The following is a 22107-nucleotide window of genomic DNA, read 5'->3' on the forward strand; positions in this document are numbered from 1 at the left end:
TATGTCTCTGTGTATATGTTTAGGTGGGTTTTATATACATATGTATATATACCGCTTTCCCAGAAATGGACTTTTAGAGCCATACATATGGTTTCTCGTATCTCAGTTGTTGCCCTGCTTTATGTTATTCAATCATAAAGTCCTTGGTAGATATTAACTATTAGATAACAACTGAATTGTTATGGAAAAGGAGGCAAGGAAGAGGAAGACAGCTCCATGTTGAATACATTTTATTGTGTCTCTTTTTATCAACAGAAAATGTCCATCTTTTCCAACCGCCCATCTTCTAAACTACTTATCCTGTTCAGGGTCATGGAAAAAAAAAAAACATATTAGAGGAAAAAAAGCATATAGTGTACGTATATTCTAAATAATCCGACACAATCAAAAACTCATTTCAGGTTTCTTGCAATCAAAGAGATAAACTCTCAAAAGGAGAGGTACACTTATCTATGCTAATTATTACTGACTTGAGTTCATTGCATTTAATTGGCTCTATTACACCATAAATGCTCAGAAGTCTCCATTTCTTTTGGCTAAACACCACAAAGAAGTTATTCATTCAGATACTTTTGAATTTGAGTTTCAAAGTCCATCTTGTCCTTGTACCCAATAGACATTTTCTCTGACCTGTTCTGGAGCTTTCAATGGTATCACATGATCTTCCACATCAGAAGCAGTTTGCCCAGTTGAACTACCGTATTACTATGAGCAAGCGCACCTGTGGCGCACACTGTATTACGCCGCAGATCAGCTGTTCGAATCCGAGAGAGCTAAGTGGAGGTGTGCTTGTGTGTAGGAATACAGTCGTTCAATGGTTGCTAAAATGTAGTTCCAAAGGAAAGGGCTGTTTGACGGCATGATAAATAACCCAAACTGCCTCTTTAAGGTAAGATAATTTTTGACTTCACAAATTATTTTATATTGTATTTTAAGAGAGTTACCTCATTTAAAATCCTTTTAAAAATGCTCACAACTTAGTTTATTGTGTATTGCTGTCATCAAAACATTAAAGCTTATCACATATTTGATATAAGGTTACTTCTTTCATGGTTAGTTTTTTTTTTTTAGTTTCAAAGTTCTGCAATCAAAATAGTTCCTAAATTGTAGATAATAATAAAAATATGTTTAAAGAATCTGAAACTCTTCTGGTAATTGCTGGAATGCTTTTAGTGTGTCATGACATCAACTTTAATGGTCAATAATGGTTCCACTTGTTTGGGGTATATTTATTTTTAGCCTTGAGGTTACATGATACCACTTTATTGCCGTGCCACAAGGCTCACAATACCTAGTAACAAATGATGCCTCTGAAGAAGCAATAACCTTGGTTGCGTTTATAACTATTCCCGAATGATATCTTTCCTTCAACAGAACGCAAGGGAAATGGGAAAGAGCTTACAAACTCCTTTATCTTTTCTGGATGATTTTCTCACATCACAAATACCAAAGAGAAACCATCCTGCACTCAAAATTATACAAAACAACCTGCATTTACTATTACATTTTTTTTATTTTTTTTTATCCATGTCTGCTATGAAGTAGAAGATCAATAAACAGCCAAAACACTCTGGACTGAGTAAATATTGCTATTCTTTTTTTAAATGATTGGTTGCATAAAAATTGAGCATCACAAGCAAACAAATTTAAAAAGAAGCAACGAAACTTACAAAAAGGCAGCATTTAGTATGTTGTTTTGCTGTGAGCCTCTGAAGCTGAATTTAATCAGATTTCAGCTCAAGTGGAATTCCTCTTTAATTCAAAGACTGTTGGACCCACACACACAAACACACACACACGCGCTTTTGATGGGAATCACTGATTTTACTTGGCAATTTCAACCGGAGCAGCGGGGCCTCCATATCAAAAGGACAAGTGATCTTGGAGGAGGATCACGGTGTAACTACCATGTTGGTGCAATCTAAATCAAGGGCGCTGGATTCAAGTGGGGGGCCCACAAACCGTGTGTGTGTGTGTGTGTGTGTGTGTGTCCGTGTGTCCGTGTGTCCGTGTGGCAGTAGATGACTGGATGATGAGATCTCTTTAAAAAAGAAGAAAGGTTGCTGGAGCACATCAACGTGTCCTCTCTCATAAAGAAGATAGAAAAGTCACGTCATGTGCTTAGCAACGAACTCACGACAGAAATAGCTCTGTTTACTTCCTAACTGCTTGTATGAAAAAAGGATGTAAGTTGTTTTCATGTGCATGAGCATTTATATACTGGGCTCGTTTGTAATTGAGTTGGTTTTGCCCTAATTGGCTCGTAATTACCCAGTTATCTTTCAAAAGGCCTGCCTTTATTTCATATAGGATATTATATTATTATACTGTATGTATAATAATATGTTTTATATTATGTTGATATATATTACAATACAGTTCTATAGCCTATTACAGTAATTGACAACACAATATTGATTTGAAAAATGTACTTTAGCGTAATGGCATTGCTTCTCAAAGGCTTAACTGTTTTAGTTAACTCATCTCCCTTCAGATTTTGCTGAGGTAAACCTTCCTTTGCTCACTGGCAAAGCAGAAGGGTTTTGGAGGTCCAGGCCATCAGTCAAGTTTGTGTGGATGTGGATGTGGAGGAAGAGAGAGTGATTCAGGCGTTAGATTCAGACATTGTTGAGCGAAGGAGGGTTTTCAACCAACGGAGGCTGGAGAGTTCGACTCAGCTGTTGCGCCTGACATGAGCATAGTCAAATACAGTCGAAGAAGCCTGTCGACTTCACTAAAGAGAGATCGAGGGCCTTGTCTCTGTACTGCTAGCATGACAACAACTGTGGCCACCTTCATCACCCGACTGATGGGTCTTTCTGCCGAACTGTTGTGTACCTGCAAAACTGCTGGAAGCATTGACAGCTGTGTGGACAGCTGTTCCACGTCAACATCGCCTCTGTGCATTGTCGACCAGATTTTGGGGGATGTGTCGGTCAAACCTGTGTGTCAGCTCAGAGGTGAGCAGGTCGACTGCCTGAAAGAACTGGCTGCTCTGCTGGATTTTCCCCACTGATGAGGTGCGTCCCCATCATCATAACAGCCTGGAGTCAGTGAGCGTTCTTTGGGCATCTTCAAAGATGCTGTGGACCGCAGATTTGTTCATCTGGAGCATCTGCATAGCTGATTGAACTGTCTCTGGTGAGACACCTGTGGAGTGGGGCACCCACCTCTTCCACAGAGGAAAACCGTTTGAGAGACACCTCTAATCCAATGAAAATACTGATATGTGTCATCAGTGCCTGCAGCCTTGGTGCTTCTGTGTTTCCACCCATTCTGATTATTTCATCCACGATGTTGTAGACAGCTCTGAAACGATCAAACAAGGATTTTATTGCACGGGTTCTGGCAGTCCATTGAGAGGGGCAGAGTGGTTTCAGGCTACTAATTTTAAAGAGTTGGTATGGTGAGTTATTATTTCATGTACAGTATATCGTGACCTAAACTGAAGGCACCACTCACAGTGTTGCACTTTGAAGCTGTGATTGGTGCAGTGCATTGTTGCTGCTTTTGGATTCATGTCTTTCAATACATTTAGCCACACCTGACATTTGTCCTTGTCAAACAGAGGTCATTGTACGTTTGCCCTCTCTTGTCACCAATGTCAAGATCGCATCTAAGTAATTTGTCCTGCATTCATATGAAGTCTTCATAGACAGTATATTCAGTTGATACCCATCATACAGACTGAGAACACGGCACAATTGTGAGTTGCATCCACAGTAATGACACAATGCATTGCATTACTTTTTATTTCAGTTAAAGGACCAGTAAGGGACCCCTCATGTATAAGTTCATTGATTGTCTTGTGCAATACATATTTCCCAGTCAGCATTTAGCTTTTCAGAGTGTTTTTTTTTTTTTTTTTTGGAGGAGCTTTCGAAAATTGCTCTCCTTATCCATATTCCCCCTGATTGCGAGCCCTCGTCAGGTTGGAAACTGCACACAGTGTAGTTGCTCCATCATTCTTTCCGTTTTGCTTCTCTCATGCTCAATATGCTCGTGTTTGACAAGCTGAATATTGACTGCTATTTGAACCAAGCACACTTTCTGCTAAAGTGGGTTTTTTCATTGGCTGTCCAGGAGGCTCAACCACTTTTTAAAAATTTTATTTTACCAGTTATTAATTCTGGACAGCTAATTTCAGCTACACTAACAGCTCAAATAGAACAATGTAACAAACACTCTTTATGCATTTGATTGATGTGACAATATCTTCTGTGATTGGATAAAAATTTGAATATACCTATCTTTTAATATATCTTTAATATATATATATATCTAGCTGTTTCATGTTTACCAGCTTTATTTTACCTAATGTCTTATAGTGGACAGGGATGATTGAAACATGATCCGATCTGTGATCCGTGACATAATAAGAATGTGGGGGTGGGGGGGCAGTGGACTCTTGTCCCCTCTAGCACCTTTGATGTAAATGCCTTATTTATTTACACAGTGTTTATAAGCCATGGTCTGCTTTTGGATGCATCCTGTAGGCTTTCAAAGGCACTAAATTCTGCAACCAGATGAGAGGCTTGTTGACTTATCCCAGACGACACTGACTGAATACAGAAAGTACCTGGATTTGTTTATATTGTTCCAAAATGTCAGAACAAATATTTTGTAGTACAGTCCCAATTCAAGTGTTGTCTTTGTAGCACACAGAACACAATGACTAAAAGACATCACAATTTTTCTGCTGCCAGTCAGTTTCATTACGACTGACTTGCAGAAAAAAAACTGCAATCCGCTGCCATCAATAAGAGCCATCTAATTTTAAGAACAAAGACAGACTGACAACAAGAAAACAGGTAAGTTTTTCTTTTTTTTTCTTTTCCTACGGGAGAAAATGTCTGTTGCCATAATTTAGGAAGCTCTCTGGGACGTTGTTGTTCTTTTACTTTGTCTCCTTAGGAGGAAGATTGAAGAAAACACATCGTGTTGACTCGAATTAGCCTTCACTTTACGTCGCCTGTTCTAATGGTAGTTAATTATGCTGACAAAGTAAGTGCTGTAAAGGCTTTCAGCCAAAAGAATTTCAGGAAAACAGAAGAGTGAACATTGAATTCTCTTTCCACATCCCTTGGGTGAGAAACAAAGCTTGGCGTTAAAGTTGGTCTTGGCTGAGAAAATGCAGTGAAAGCATCCCCGGCTAATCCTGGGGAGAACCATTGTGACGCTAATGATACGCCGTGTGTATTTGTTCTGTCTGGTCCTACTGACCCTGACTCGCTCTTATCAGGCTTTAAGGAAGCTGAGGATTACATCAGCTTTGTTTGTTTGCTGGAAGGGGAGAATGCAAGGCACAGAGACCTTGTTCTTGGAGGGAAGCACACAAGGGCATCTTTCAGAGCTGCCTGACAAACAGACAGAAGACTACTCTACTCTCCTCTCCCTTAAGAACATAGATTTTTCATCACCTGTCCACTTTGTTGCTGTATCCATCCTAAAGCAATGCAGTACATTAGTGTCTACGTGTCGAATTTGTGTACATTATTGAAGAGCATCTAACACAATAGTCTGCGCATGTTGTATTGCATCATTCTTCTGTGAAACTGGGTACACCAGGCTGTGTTTCATTTTTAGGTAACATGGCTTAATCTCATTTGATGGTGCTAAACTGGCCTAATCTGCTTTAATATGTCAGTGCTATTTTTTTACTCAGGTGGGGTTAGCACCATTATGATTTTTACACTTAATTATTTCTTATGCAGCAAGAAGTGGAGTTTGTTTTGAACCACTGACTCAATTTAACTGATATGAAATACTGCAAAGCTGGGATAAAGTTTCAGAATACAACAGTCTATGTAACATGAAAGTGTTTAGTTACAGAGAAAAAGAAGTATGGTACAAACAAAAACATATTAATGCAAGATCATAAAGCTAGAGGTAATACATCCATAGAATACACAAGAATTATGGAAAGAAATACTCAAACAAAACTATGAGAAGATTTTCAGATGAAAGTCATTTTTAATAAGTGATTTTCAAGGCTGTGTTGACATTAGTTCTATTCAGCTCCAGATATTTTATTTAGTGTCAGCTATTTAGAGTTCTGTGCCACTCTCGTTTTACAAAGCCATAACCTGTTGCGCACCTGCAAAGCTTAGTACCTGAACCAACCCTTCACCGACAATCTGCTAGTCAGTTCAAGACCCTGTATAACCCATTGACGGAATCATTCATTAGTTTATTAATTTTTTCTGTCCAAAGTTAGAGGAGAAGATTGATACCGCTCTCAATTGTGTCCATAAATATAACACGATGACCAAGATAGGTTAGCTTAAAGCTGGGAGCAGGGGGAAATTAGCATGGCTCTGTATAAGGGGAAAAACAAATCTGCCTAAAAGCACCTCTAAATCTTACTACCTGGTTTGTTTATTCTGTCCAAAAACCAAAAGTTTAAAAAGAAGTGGTGGATTTATCAGGGTTATATATGTGCCTGACCAGGAAATAATTTGGAAGCCAGGGAAATAGTTGGCACACTGTTTTTAAGATGGATTATGTGTCAGTCTTAGCTAACCATCTCCTTTGCTTCATATTTAACGGGCAAATGTGAAAGTGGTATTGCGCTGAATGCCACAAAACAAATACATGTTTTGAGGTGAAAGGCAAACTTTTTCTTTAATATAGGGGTTGCCAACTTTCTGAAATGGAAATAGGGAACGAGGAGGGTACTTTTTTTCCGGTTTGTTGTCTTTAGGCAGAGAATAGGTTAGCTGGCTCATTCGTAGGTTAGGAGTTCATAACTGGGCAGTAAACCAACAAAATCAAGTATACCATAACCCTTTAAGCTTTAAACTAGTTGCCAGCGACCAGGTGGGTTTTAAGAGGCTCAGCCCTCAGTTGTATTTTTTTGCTTTCTGTTTAAGCTTCATGTAGGAAAAACAGCAAAAACAACATTATATTGCCGACAAACATTGTTCCTGAGTCAGAAATGTATTCTCTGTTTGGGTAGTGGAACATAACATGACAATCAGGCTGAGGGAGAACAGGAGGTCTCCTTCGTTCCTTTCCTTCTCATACAAATCACCCTGTTTTAATATTTATCTCCCTTGGCAACCGTACCTTAATGTAACACTGTACCTGTACCTACAATCAAACAAGCGCACCTGGCTGCCCTCATAGGTAGTATAGGCAAATGGTAGGGGTGCCAGAGTACTGTACGGGTGCATAATGGCCCATAGGAAATAAGTGAATGTGGATGATGTTCACTTGTGTTTCTGCCTGCTCAGACCAACTGCTTGGCAGAGACACACACAGACCTCTTTGAAAGTGTGCATACAGTGACACAGTGCAAAAGACTGCACAGGCATTATATTCTTTTTTTCCTTTCGCCCCTCTTTATTTTCCCAAGGCTGGACAGTGTCTAATTGATTTTTACCTGTCGTGGTAAATTACAGGTAAAAATACAGTAAAAGTTTTGCCAGGGTTGCTGCCAGTTATTTGCGTTGCCAATAACCAGTTAGTGCTACCACACTTACACTAGACACCTCTTTTGCTTGGGACTATAATCAGTCCTGACACAAGTTGAGTCACTTCCATCCACAATCTCTCTAAGTGTGTATCACAGGCATGTTTGAAATGCATCAGAGCTTCCCATCCATCTGAGTTTTAAGATGTCTCCATGGAGATGATTGACGACAGTAAAAGGCCGCTCAGGAGAGAGGCCCCAGGTGAACAGATGAGATCACAAATCTCATCTCTTTCTCTGTCTCATTCTCTGTCTCTGTCACAGTCTCTCTCTCATCTCTCCCTCTCTGTCTCCCTCTCTCACTTTCTCTCTGCAACATACACAAACAGGTGCAACACTCACAGTGCCTATCCAAACATTTTCATCACTTTTTTTTCCACTCCTTTCATCTTCTTGGTAGTAGTAAAAGGTGTACAGAAAAATGTTCAATGGAAAAAAGAAAGAGGAAGAAGTCCCAGACAGAGCCTGAGCTACTCTTCAAGGTTCCTGTGAAGATGTGAAATGAGACTCTGCAGGAGGAATTTGGAGTCTGGATATCTTTAAAAGGACTGTCATCAGGGTTTAGATTAAGGGGGGCTTGAGGGGGTCTGTCCTCCCTGATTAGACTTGGACCCCTGAAAAAGAGGTAAAAATAACGCACTGAGGGGGTTGAAAAATTATATTCTTCTTACCTGTTATTATAAACATGAAAATATATTTCCCAAATCGTGCCTGAAAGAAACTTGTAATATGATTTCAGACACCCCTAGAGTGGACCGTACCATTTCTTAACCTTGTCGGTAGGCTAGTTAAACATTTTGTCTAACTTCCTGACTCGTGACCTCCTGTGCATCACGCATGCAAATTGACACATTAGGTAAATGTAAGTAACAGTAACTATCTAGTCTGTTTAATACAGTTTAATACACTGTTTCTGAATTCGGTTGTGTCAAGAAGCTACGGATAAACACTAATGTTAGCTAGTTTCTAACTTTTGCCTAATGTTACAGTTTAGCTGTAATGTCATATATTCTTTAATTTTAGCAAACACTGGTGCTCAGTCATGACCATTGAGAGAATGGAGGGTTAGTTTTTGTAGAGATGCATTGACATCAATATAGTTTGTCATTTAATTTTAATGGTCTTTTGTGTGGTTGTGGTGGTTTTTAGTCTTAACCTTTTTGATAATAGCTTCTATAACAAACACCCTTTGTTTTCACTCAGGAATTCAGGAGTTTTACCTGGTTGGGTAATTGAACAATATTAAAATCCATGTGTGCTGAAGGCTAAGTAATTGTATTAGCAGTGGTGGAAAGTAATCACACACATTTACTCTTAGTACTGAGTGTTTCCATTTTATGCTACTTTATACTTCCACTACACTAGCTACACTTCAGAAGGAAATATTGTACTTTTTACTGCAGCAACTGTATTTGACAGCTTTGGTGAAACAAGATACAGTGAGGACTGTAACACTAAAGTTCACTGAAGCATGTGACTGCACTGTACTGCGTTGTCTTTTGCCCCATAGAAAAAGTTGACAGAGTATAATTGGCTCTCATGTTGGGATAGTGCACATAGATACCACAGCTATAATATAAAATAACCATAAAATGACCTTTTATGTCCTCTAATCTTCTGAGCCTAGTCAATAATTTCTGAATGATTCAGTATTTCTTAACTGTGGAAACAGATGCTAATGTGGGCTTTCATGGGAAGGTGAACGAGGAAACAGTCCAATAACTTTGCTTTGGTTGCTGTATGTGCAGTTGTGGCGAGTGTACACACCAAAAGACAGAAGAATAGCCACAGGCTGAATTCAAGGCCACTTTCACCATCAACCTCGAGGAATTTCAGCAATTTAGCATTTCTAAAACATTTCAGAATCTTGTTACTGAACAATGGCCAGAAGCTATGAAGAACCTTGATTCTGCTATCATGTCCCTCTGTCAGGTCATTTCATTAGTATGATGACCCATCGATTTAGCGTTTATGCAACAAATTGTATTGAGGCTGGCTGTGGGCCAAGTCAATCACAGGCAGGGCCGGCTGTGCATCTTGGCAAAAGGAGGTGATTAAACTGACTTGGGAGATGAGCAAGGAGAATTCCTGTTTCCCCAACCTGACAAACAGGATAGGACCTGCTAGCACCACACCTGACTGGGTTTCCTCTATTCTTACCTTGTCGCCCTCAGGGTTGGGAGGAGGCAGGTGGGTGCGCTTCGCCCAGGTTTTGGCACAGTTACCCATACGAGGTACGTGTCGGAGAAATGTGGATGTTCAGTGCGGCAGCAACAGATGGACTTGGCAACATGGGTGAGGATTGGAGTGTGTTCACGCTGAATCACTATCAGGACAGGAATAGTTTGAAATCCTGCTCAACCTGAATGTGAGTTTGCTCTTGTTGAAGCAGATTTGGCTGTCTATCAACACAGCCCATGTTCCCCCACCTGTAGACACACATTACAGTAATATGCCTGCAAAGACCAGATTCTCTGCTTAACATTCACACCATGGTTTCTCTTGGCAAGACTACCTGATTTGCATATGATGTGTTAATTTTTCTCTGTTTGACCTTCGACCTGCAGCAGTTTGAGAGATTGAACTGAACAGTGCAGGGGCGAGAATGCAATGTTACTGAGTAACGTGTTGCAGTAATGTGATTACTTTTTTCATAAACAGGTAATGCCCGTTCCTTTACCTGCATTATTACTTTGATATTTATGATAATGTGGGTCAGCTTTTTTGCCGTCTTAGTAGGGGATGCATGGGAGGGTGTATAACAATTTCATCTTTCATGTGCCCATATTAGCTTAGCGTGGGGGTTGACGGTGTGGGAAGTAAAATCCCAGCAAAATCTTATTTACATCCTGTATCACCTGGGTTTTGGATCAGAGGGTTGAGGGTTGTGTGAATTCCACAACCTCAGTGTCAGAAACTGCATTTTTCTAATGCTGCATGCAAGCCGAAGGTCACCTTTTTGTTTTCATTTTGCGATGTGTGCGTTGTCACGTTGGTTTTTTTTTTGTTTTGTTTTTTTAAATACACCTTTTATACAACACGTCCTGTGATGGTCATTACAAATAAAGGAGATATTAGCCGATATGTTAGATATAATTTATTCAAAACCCTTACACTTTGATGAATGTTTAACCTTTCCACCAACATGTTGTCTGTCACTGCATGTGGTGACAATGGCAGGTAGCCACAGACATGTTTCACCCGTCTCAGTTCTGCTTCAACAACAAGCCTCAAAAAAAAAAAAAAGAAAAAAGATTGCCGTTTGTCCCCATTCATCTCACACGCTGCTCCCACTTTAGCATATTGGCATTTCTGAGGTGCTTTGCGGTAATTGTCAGCCACATGGCGGCTCCTCGTTTGTTTCACTGACATTTTGCCTTTGGTTGATTGTGTATTTAACGGGGGAAGGAAAGCAAAATTAATTGGAGAGAAGCCCTAATCTGTCTGCTTGAAATGTCACCCCTGTATTGTGATGCCTACACTGACACAGTGGCACATAAGAGGCAGCGACAGAGCGGAGAGAGAATTAGAGGAATCTAGAGGAACAGAGAAAGAGAGAAGAAATGATAAAACAAGATGAAAAGCATTAAGTTGTGGAAAATGATGTGTTTATATCTTCTGATAACAGAGGTTGTTTTTTTTGTTTACACCGCATGTCTGTTTATTTTCCTACTAATATTAATTTGTCCAGAATCTGAAATCGGACATCATAATCAGAATAAGGAAAGATAAAAATCGCATAAAAACTGGAATAGTCATCCCTGCCTTTTCAGACCGCCTTAATCTCACCTGTCCACTAGTCACCACTGCTGAGTTCGCTGCTACTATATGCCCACTGCCTGACCTAGTTACAGTACCTGCATACACAGCTGATCTTTTAGCCTTGGTGTATAAACAGTAGTGGACTGTTGATACTCTCAGATCAGCCTTTGTGCTGCAGTTTTGCTCTCAGCTACTCTTGTTGACGACCCTGTTGGGTTTGTCTTCACATCGAGTGCAAGCCCGACTTTAGACCTGGTAAAGAAACACCATATACTTTTACATCATTTAAGCACAGAAAAACAAAATGTTGACCACTACACATGGACCAAAGTTGAGGTTTCAAAGTCAGTTAAAGAAGTGGCTCCCTTATCCTCATGTAATAGAGGACAATTTATGCATTGAGAAATGCATGATCTTGCATATTGCGTGTCTGAGATCGCAGTCGTGATTTGAGCAGCGTATTAAAAGTTAAGTGCAGGCACAAAATCTCTCTTCCCATCATGTACTTCCCCACGATGGCTTGACCTCTGCTGTCCACCCACGCACTGTCTCACATGTGAGACATGTACTTGTGTAAAACGCTCGACACCTTAGACCCATGGCTGTCGCTCATATGTGGGGGGTGACCAAATGTCCTTTTTAAATTGAGCAGTCCAGATTCTCATGCACTCGTCCCCGCTCAGTGTATCATGCATCAGGGTCCTTTTTAAAAGGCTCACAAGAGTCATTTAAGGTGTTATTTACTTGTGACGTGACATTAAGAGAATGAAATGCATTCTTTGTTGTCGCGAGTTCGCTGAATAACTTTTTCTAGATGACCTCAGACGAATGTGTTGATGAGGATGTCGTACAGTTGCATCATGCTTGTCAAAGCATTTTAATTAATCACAAGTCTCTATTATTAGAGGCATTGAACTGAATACACCTTTTGTCCTTGTTACTGAGTCGTCACTGAAAGCTTTGTTTAAAGTTTTCCATGACTTCAGATGAGTTCTACTTTTTCTGGTCATTTTAAGAGAGGGTGGGGGTTACACCGGAAGTACTCTTTCACACACACTCAAGTCCACATAGTTTTTATTATTATCATGATGTAACACTTATTTTACATTACTTAAAACCTCTCAACTATAAATACACAACATCCAAATACTGTGTCATTTTGATCATTCAGAAGCGATCAGTCTCATAAACCTTCAAAGTATCCAAACAAACCTCTTACAAAGACGTACTGATTAAAGTCACATTCATTCTTGCATTCATTCATACTAATGCGTAACTGTTCTTTTTTTTTTTAATAATGAATATTCCCTTTCTAGTTAGTTTTATGGAAACAGTTGAATTTAGTTCATGTTGAATAACTTGTGGACAGCGAGCTTACAAAACTCAAAGTGAGTATTTTTCATCTCAGATTAGAAGAGAGCCACACGGCATGGCTCACACAGCGTGCTGGAGGATACTGAGAATCAACGAAGCTGTGAAAAGTTGGTCCTGATGTCCAAGGTTATGTTCTGAAATTTAAAAAATAATCATCATAAAATAATCATGAAAGTAATTAAAAGATAGATTAACACTTGAAAAATACTGATACTACTTCAACTATTTGTACATTTGAATTGCTTTTTATAAGGATGATTCCAATTGAAAAATATTAACTCCACTATGGCAGAATTTAAATTTGCAGCGCATATACACATAAAAAAAAAAAAAAAGAACACTAAATTTCGGGCTTATACATTAGTCTTTGCACAGATTGATACACTTCTAAGCAGGAAATTATTTTCCCTTCTTTCTGCCATCAGAACAGCCAGTGATCATAGCCAAACAGGTGTAAGGTGCTTTGCTGTTTCTTTGCTTGAGACTTACAGACAAACATGCGGATGCACATGCCGCACCAGGCGACGACACTAGAGATCTGGAGCGCCCTGCCGCACTCCGGGCTCATGAGACAGTCCCTCGTCCGCAAGCAGCACTTGGGACAGCTGCTCTCCGAGCTTTTACTCTCTGTCTCGCTGTATCTCTGGGGCTGAGTTTGCCGTGTGTCCTGGTGCTTTTCGTCCCACTCCTCACTCTCACCTCTACCCATTTTTTTTTTGTTTTGTTTTGTTTTAGTACAGGTGCAATTGTTTGAGGACAGATGGATTGGATCTGTGAAGAAAATGGCAAGAATGTAATAGTGTGTTTGTATGTATATATATATGTGTGTGTGTGTGTGTGTGTGTGTGTGTACCACAGCTTCACTACAGCTGAATTTTCACAGGGAATAATATGAGCTGCAGTTTGTGCCCACGCTCTCAGGCTCCCACAATACAGGCTTTGTTTACAATAACAATGTCATTATGTCCAATGTCATAATGCTGTGATTTTGTTTTGTTTGGTGAGACTTGGCAGCCCTCGCTATATCAGTGAATGCTGTGATTCAACCTTTGTTCGTTGCACTTACTAGGGTGTGTTTTGTTATCACATCTATCTTACTTTGGTTTTAGGAATGTTTGCAGCTACCCAGGTAACATTCCTGCCACAAACACTTCCTTAAAAACACTTAGGTCCTTTTTTTTTTCTTTTTTTTTTTTTTAAATAATCTTAACAAACATACAGCAACCATGTAAATGAATCACTTCTATCAGAGAGGACACTGCAGCCTTGAGTTAGTCTATTCATTTAGTTTGCCTATCTATGTCTATTTATTAGTCCTTTTAAACAACAGAACTCTTCAGTTTCAGTAAAGAAAAATCTTTTTCCACAATTGTGAATCATTAACACTGCGGCCCAAACTTGAGTCCCTTTATGAAGACTTTATTGAGTGAAGTCACATTGATTTGACAGATTAACAATTCTTCCACACTGATGATCATTTCTCCTGCCAGGAGCTGAGCTCCCCCCCCCCCTTCCTCTGTTTTAACTGTCAGATACAATTGCTCCCCACAGACATTATCAGATATTAAGTGATAACCCTGATGGTGATATAACATCTTATCTGTGCCATCCGGTGGCTCCCCATTTATTACCACTGACAGTAAATTAGATTGCTGGCATCTGGGGGGTATACTGGCATTCTGAGTGCACCTTTCCATCTCATTCTGCTTTCAGAACTCCATTGGTTTTCAATCATAAGTAATGAAATTCCATCACCCTCCTCTGCTATGAAAGTATCTTGGAAAGGAAGTGAGAGAAGGCCATTAAGAGTAGAGAAAACGAGTAATGGTCTTACCCTTTGCTTTCAGGAGTTGCGCCTTTGTCAGTTTGTATCTCCTCTCCTTTTTTTTGTAGAGTTCAGTAAACACACACCTTTGCACCTCCTCACGCACTGTTATGGGTGGTGTTGTTGTCGGTGTTAAATGTCCCGGCTCACATGAACAGAGCGGGTGTGACTTCAGGTTTTACAGGTTTGACCAAGAGGACTGACTGCCCATGACGTGAACGGTTTCACTTACAAGAAACAACCCATTTCATTTTGTGCTGAGTCTTAAAGGTGCAATCAGTTACCTGGGAGTAAACAAGACGCTCAACCTGCCAATAACATTCGATAAATGCTAAACTCTAGTCACTCCCAAAAAACAGACAGATATTTTACTGTAATACACAGAACAGAGAGCAACTCAATCTGCGTCAATAATGATGCTGTTTAATGTTTTTTTTTACGTTTGGAAACACATACATTTCTAATTATGGTTATTATTAAAACTATTATTATTCATAAATACATCAAAATCTTCAAATGTTAAAGTGATTATACTTCAAAAATGGCCAATAGATAAATAGATAGATAGATAGATAGATAGATAGATAGATAGATAGACTTTCATTTTGTGGAATTGCAGCATTTCATTTGCATAATCTCTCCAATTAATTCATCTCCACACAGTAATAATGTCTTTTAATAGCCAATAACTAATACATTTCATCTCAGCTGCGTGTGACAGAATATATTGCACAAATGTGTTTCTCAGTGCTGCTGTGGAAATGCAATCAAGTTTTAATAAATAATTACACAGAATAATTAATAGATTAGACAGCACATTTCATTACATCATGAACAATGATGAATCGAGAAAAGCAATTTAGGGTAGCAATTAAAGCACAAACAATTTGAATATATTCAAAGAATTGCATTCAATTAACAAACGGAATTACTTACCGAGCCATTCATCATGAGTGTAAAATGCACAGTAATTCATTAATTTTGTCTAAACAGTACATTTGAAATGGTGAACAGGAAGAGAGGGAAACAGAGGAATGTGTGTGTGTGTGCGTGTGTGCGTGTGTGTGTGCGTGTGTGAGGGGGATACAATAAGAAATGTCCAGGAGGTTTTTTCTTTATTATGCATGATTCTGTAATAATCAGATGCAAAAGAATGGTGAATCTTCCATCCAAGGACATACAATTGTTGCACTTGAGAGTAAAACTGTGCTGTGGGGAATGGTAGCAGTCAAGGAAGAAAATTTCAGTAATATTAAAACACCATGAGGTGAGAATCCTAAGCTCTGAGGAAACTTAAATTTCAGTTATCAGTTATTTTCTGGCATCTCTCTCGAGGAGGTTCAGGCATTAACTTCATAGCATTGCCACTTCTCGTCGATAGTTGTAATCCCAAAATGGATTTTGCAATAATTTTCTCCACCAATCACCACAGTTTTGAATATAGACTGCCACTTTTACAAGCAAGAGTCAATTAAAAACAGACTTCTCTCCAAATGATCACTTTAAAAGTTATCTCAATGGCATACTCTAATTTCATATTTAAAACTAACCATAGAGCTGCACCACACATCATTGTCACTTATACATAAGCTGTTTCCCGATTCAGAGGCCACAGCCTTCAGAGACTGCATTTGAAGGCCTTCTTTCCCTGGGCAGTGAAGGCTCCAACGGGTGGATTCTTTGTGGCCCAACCTATCCCAAGATTCATTGTGTCCCGGTAATTAAAATAATATGGCAGCAAACAACACCCACAGAGAGCCAGAGGGTTACACAGTATAAGTTTTTGTTAAAAATATCAAGGTTGCTAGGCGACAGGAGTTGCGCTTTGTGATGTAATGCTGAAGGGACGTCAAGCGGAAATCCTCTGTAGACCAGACCATCTCATTTTGGTTCGGCCTTCATAGTCTATGATGGCAACCAAGGCCAAGCCTTCATAGACTGCGTCCTCCCGAAGGATGCATCCCCTGAATTGGGACACAGCTAAAGACTCAAGTTAGAGCAAAGACAGTTACCAATCCAGCTCGGCTTGGCTAGCTATCTGTACAAGCTAACTGCTACAGCAAGGAATGTGCAGGAAGACTTTGCCGGCATTAATCATATTTTTGATTAATGTGGGGAATAGTTTTCATGTCAGCCAAAAGAAAATTAGAAGTCAGAAACATTATTTGACTGCCCCCAGGCTGTTTCAAGGTAAGAATCTCTAATGCTAACAAGGTCAAAAGAAGATGCAGCAACCCTACTGAGTCTGCATTAGTCTGGGTAGCACATGTGTATCCATACCACTTGGTTAACTCAGTGCTGTATGTGGCAGCAGGGTGCAATATGACATTTGCATTTTCACTTCCTCCACTTTTTTTTCTTTTGTCTGTTCAGTTGCTCTATTACCCAAGCAGGAAGTATTTCCCAGTATCTGGCAGAAACATGACAAGCAGTCCATCCTATCAGATCACAAGTCCATGCAGCCACCACAATCCCAAGATGCACTCTCTCAGCTGTTATTGTTCTACACATAATGTTTTGGAATCGCTCAAACAACACCTCTCAAACCAACTATTTTCAAGGCTGTAGAAGTGCATCTCCAGCCAGCCCTGGAAGAAAATGTTGAACTGTGATCTGATGTTAAAGATGTAGATGAAGGAAGAATATGCTGCTCTTGACAGTCCATTATTCTGGCTGATGGTGCACCTGTCACCTTCATTCTTTGCACAATGAACACTGCACGAGATGACAGGAAACCCTGCCTTGAATCTGGTTTGCAGTCCTCCAAAAAAGTCTTAACTTTACACTTCAGTGTGACTGGTTTTCATCTGCACTTGTCTGTCAAAGTGTCAGAAATGCATGTTGGCCTCTGCTATGGTGTTTTCCTTGGCGGGATCGGGCAGTGAACGTATCCAGGAAGACCCACATACCTGCCTGTCCTATGGTGGTTGACTCTAAGATCATTGTAACTGATATCAGGTGAACCTGAGCTTCTTCTTTTTTTTTTTTTAAATTACAATAAAATGCTGTGACAGCAACGCCTGTAATACCTGACAGTGTGCTGCTTGTGATGTGATGGATTGTCAACAGTTTTACCCAGTGGTGACCTAATTTAACAGCTATATAAAAACATTGAGTTACTACTAACTCATAATTTTTTCATGCTAAAATGAAACACCCTAACCCTAACCCAACTCCTTAAGTAAAATTCTATAAAGAAAATGGTGCTTAAGTCACATGTTGCAAAGCTGTAAATTTAGTTGTCACTCCAACAGTTAAGTGTATTTGTGTTCGGTGAATTTAACCTTTTGCCACCTTCTCCTTGATCACGCCTTGAAAACATGAAATGTTTGACATTTAATTTCACTATATCAGTACTTTTATATGTAATCATACTAAGTACACTAATTACTGTTTCTTTAAATAGATGTTTGCAATAAGTGGAGAAAAAAATATCCTGCTTCCCTCAATACTACATAATACAATGCCTGTACACATACAATACAAAGCAATTAAGTGTGATTTGCTATAGCAGAGCATATTCTTAATTGTTTATCGTCAATTTATTGTCATGCTAGAAACAATTCAGCAGAGAGCAACCGTAACTGCCACGCTACTTCAGAACCTCAGCTTAATTGAAGAAATTGTTATTTTCTTAGGTTATTGCTTTTTCCGTGTGGAAATGTATTTTGGTTCTTTCCACTGCTCTTGTGTTTTATTAAACCGAAAGTGATCAAGAAATTAAACAGAGGGGAAATTTATTGCTCTTCAGCGTTTCGTTTTGGGATTTTTGGCCTTGCAAGGATTAGCCTCTTTCGCCTATGTTTTTTCCTAATGGTGCCATTCTGTCTCTCCTCTTTCTGCTCGCTCGCCATGTCTCTCCTCCAGTGTTTCTCTCCAGCTTCACTGCTCATATACCATTGTACATCATAGCGCTCCTACAGTCGCATCCTGCATTCTCTGCTCGCCCTATAATTATGTTTTTACATTATTGTTTGTCTGTATTTTCTTTCATACTCACATTCATCTATACATGTACTGCAGATTCTGTGCCACATGTTAACAAAGCGCAGATGGGAGCGCTGAGTGTTGAATAGCTGTCAAACATGCAGATGTGACCTTGATCATCCCTGAGGGGAAGAGGCGGTCATAAATCCGACTATAATGCCATGGCAACTCTATAAATTCTCCTGCAACACAGATGTGAAATACAGCCGAGACATTTGATGGGATATGACCGATAACTGTGACTCTTATAGTCGACATTGCACTACAGGTGACGCTGTAGATAATGTTAACGTAAAACTGAATGATAAACTGTGTTGCTAGTTGTCAGATTCGTGTGCTGTGGGAATCATAAGAATGCATTAGAGTGATATTAATTACACAGTGGGAAAGGTCAATTCCTACCCACTTTAACAAAGGCAAAATAAAATGTAAAATATGTTGAACGGAATCACATAAAAAGCAATAATAATATCTGATTTAATCTGCCAATGGTGCAGTCACTTTTGAGGTTTGGTACAGATTTAGCTCATACTTTTTGAGAGTGGTTTGGAAATAAGAAAGAGTCATGCAGTCTTCTTCTTGTCCTTGTGCACCAGCTAATACAAGAAAGTAACAGCCCGACTAGGAAGCACATGCTCAGCTGATATTTGCAGCCCGAGGTTAGAAGTGAGTTTGACCACATATGAAACGCACCATTTAGCGCGTGTTTGCCATTCCTCCCTCCACTCAGCATGAAGATAATTGGATATAAAACATCAGTGAAAAGTCATAGCTCTTCTCCTCCTGCCCCTGCAGGCCCTCAAAGGCCCAATTCACACATTAAAACATAATTAAACATCATCAGTGGCACGTTAAATGTGGCGGACAGGAGGGGGAGAATGTTCTGTAGTCTGTCTTATAATTCATTTGGATGCAATTGTCATAGACCTCAACCCCTGCCGGACGACCAGTTTGTTTCTGCTGTGTCAAATCCCAACTCTCAATTTTTTGGAGTTTATTTTATTGTACTAATATATGATCAAATTAAATGGCCGGCTGAAGTCAAACAGACACTTGCAATAACATAATGAAAAACCCTAAACCCCACCATGTCGATCCACATAAAGGGGACATTCGAGAGGCTGCAATTACTTTGATAGCAACCATTTTTCTTCTCCCTCTTCTCGGCGACGCACATCACGCTCTTTTCCCCCTGAAGAAAGCCTATAGATTAAAGGAGCCGAGGCAGCAGTGACGAAATGATAACATTTTCTCAACAACGAAGCAGAAGTTATGAGAGCTGGGCTGAGAGCTTTTCCTCATCTGTGGGGCAAAGTGTTATGTCGTAGAGCCCAGGTTCCTTCTTCTATTTCCTCTGAAAATGGAAGTGAAAAATACAGTTGTTGGAGCTTTTTTTTTTTTTTTATTAGCACTTATGCACGATGGGCAGGTTGAGAGTGCATACCTGGTTATACACATCTTTTCAATGTTAACATGGCAACTCAGAACAATGTTGTGTCAAGGTTTTTTTTTTTTTAAAAAAACAAAGTTCCGCCGGTAGTTGTGTGTTCACCACGGCCTTTCAAATAGTATTAGCTCAGCAAGACCTACAGGTGGGAAGACAAAATGCAAAAGGATAAAAGGAGAAAAATGTCTACTTAAACTGCCCTCTTGAATTAGTAGCAAGGAAAATAATGTGAGTATTTGCCATTGTGTTTCACAAAATGTTGGCTGGAAACCTGGTCAGTGTCCACAGCCAGGAGCACAAACCTAGCTCTTCGAGTCTGAAGTGACTCAAGTTAAACAATGTTTTGCAGAAATTAAAAACTTGGAGAAAAAAAAAATACTAGACATATAATATGTAGAATTCTGTTTTCAGACTCAGGGGATCTATACAGTGAATGCAAAAACTGTGCTTTGGGTCAATATCCCAATATTCATTTCATATTTATGGGCTGATGATTTCTACATACTGTTGGATTTTTTTTTTTTAAGGCTGGGATGAAGCATCAATATATAGAGATGAAAGGCCTCATACCAGATCAGCTTATTAGGTTATTGGGTTTTGCAGCTGGAGAGGGAGAAAACGGTAGATGGGTAAGTGTGTGAGCATGTGAGTCGTGTAGCAGGTGTAAAAGCATGAATTATAGCGGTAGTGAAGGGTGCAGCATAAACCTGGCCACTCTAACTTTTTTTAATTTGGATTGGCAAGTCAACTGCCAGGATGGTGATATTTTATCCTCAAGTCGTTTTCTGAGTATCCTGCTCTGTGGCAGAGTGGCTCTCCATCATGTTTGTCAGAGGGAACTTTATTGGAGAACACTGAGACCGGATTGGATGGCGGGCACACATTGATGTGTATGGAAGAGGGGTGTGCATGGGAGAGGCTGGTATTGGTGGAGTGGAGTCATATATATTGAATTTACATCTTGAGTTTCTTTGTCGCTAACAAGCTGTGCCCTCAGCTGGCTAATGTATTTAAATCCATTTCTTTAGCAGAGAGTTTTTTTACAGAGCTGCTGTGCGTCGATTAGGCTTAAGTCCTCTAAAAAATAATGTTACTGAACTGTTATTACATCTTACTTTAAAGTCATAAAATGTAATTTTTCCACATTAAAATGTCTCAAAATGACTAGACCTATGATATATATATTTTTGAGTTGCGTATTTACATTATCCCAAATGTTTCCAGCAATTCTCAAACATCTAGAAATTTGTGAAATATCTTCTGTGTGCATGTGTCGGCCTCGTGGTTGCCTGCCAGAAACTCAAAATTTGTATCCAGTTTTAATCCACATTTTTAAGATCCACTTTTTAAACCTTGGTCGTTTTCAACTTTCTATTTTAATCAGATGAAGGATTTTTTTAGGCATTGCCCATCTGGATCTGGTCTGGAAGTTATCAGTGAAAAAAGCCAAGCAATTGTGAGGCAGCTCAGTTCCCAGCCGCTGGAGACATCCTGTGCACATTGCAGTGTCGCGAATCACTGATTTTTAAAGTGAAACTGCTTTATTCACTGTTTCTACCGGTTTTAATCCCCTGGTCAGTTTTTTTATGGTTAGGATAATTTGGCTGCTGGTAAAAACCTGCTAAACGTCTGCTTCATAAGTTATCAGAGAAGCAATCAAAACAAAGGTTACCAGCAATCTCAGCTCCCAACCCTTCCCTGTTGTCTCGTGTCTGCCTTAATGGTACGCGCTCTACCAGGTGTGCTGCTGGGGCACGCCGAATTACTGACTTTAAATGTGAAGCTGCTTTATTCAGTCCTTTTAACCCTTATAATCACTGGGTCTGTTTGATTTCCTGTACGACTGACACTGAACCGTAATCCAGACCGGGAGAAGCTTACGGTCATGACATCACCCAACTTTTGTCATTGTTTTGATTGAGAGACCCCTAGTGGCGGAAGTTACATATGCTCTGTTCAACAGTGAAATACTGAATGGCCACAGTATACGAATGAAATGTGTCTTTGTCTCTGGAGGTCTACAAATCCTCTAGCAAAAATGACTCACTTAAATGTACTTAATCAGATAAGCTGAATTTCCAAAATGGACACGTAACACATTGTTTTTAATGAACAATGTGAGCCATGTCAAAAAGCCATTCATGAGAGTGGCTAATGTTCCTTTCGGGTGTACTTGTTTAACATACAATTGCTCACTAACACTGTTGTCAAAAGACCCGCCATGTTGGACAAAAACAG

At 39.6% G+C, this 22107-nt stretch overlaps 1 long non-coding RNA gene across 1 annotated transcript; it reads right to left on the bottom strand.

The window, feature by feature from the left end:
- Positions 1-12293: 12293 nt before the first annotated feature.
- LOC111673510 (uncharacterized) lies at positions 12294-14594 on the bottom strand. The gene is made up of 3 exons (XR_002762096.2): positions 14445-14594; positions 13100-13381; positions 12294-12744 (listed from the first exon to the last, which is right to left on the bottom strand). It is a non-coding gene; the product is annotated as an uncharacterized LOC111673510 (long non-coding RNA).
- Positions 14595-22107: the final 7513 nt, after the last annotated feature.

Source organism: Seriola lalandi, unplaced genomic scaffold (assembly GCF_002814215.2).
Source record: "Seriola lalandi dorsalis isolate HSWRI2012SDOR001 ecotype SW California unplaced genomic scaffold, Sedor1 jcf7180002054920, whole genome shotgun sequence".
NCBI lineage: Eukaryota > Metazoa > Chordata > Actinopteri > Carangiformes > Carangidae > Seriola > Seriola lalandi.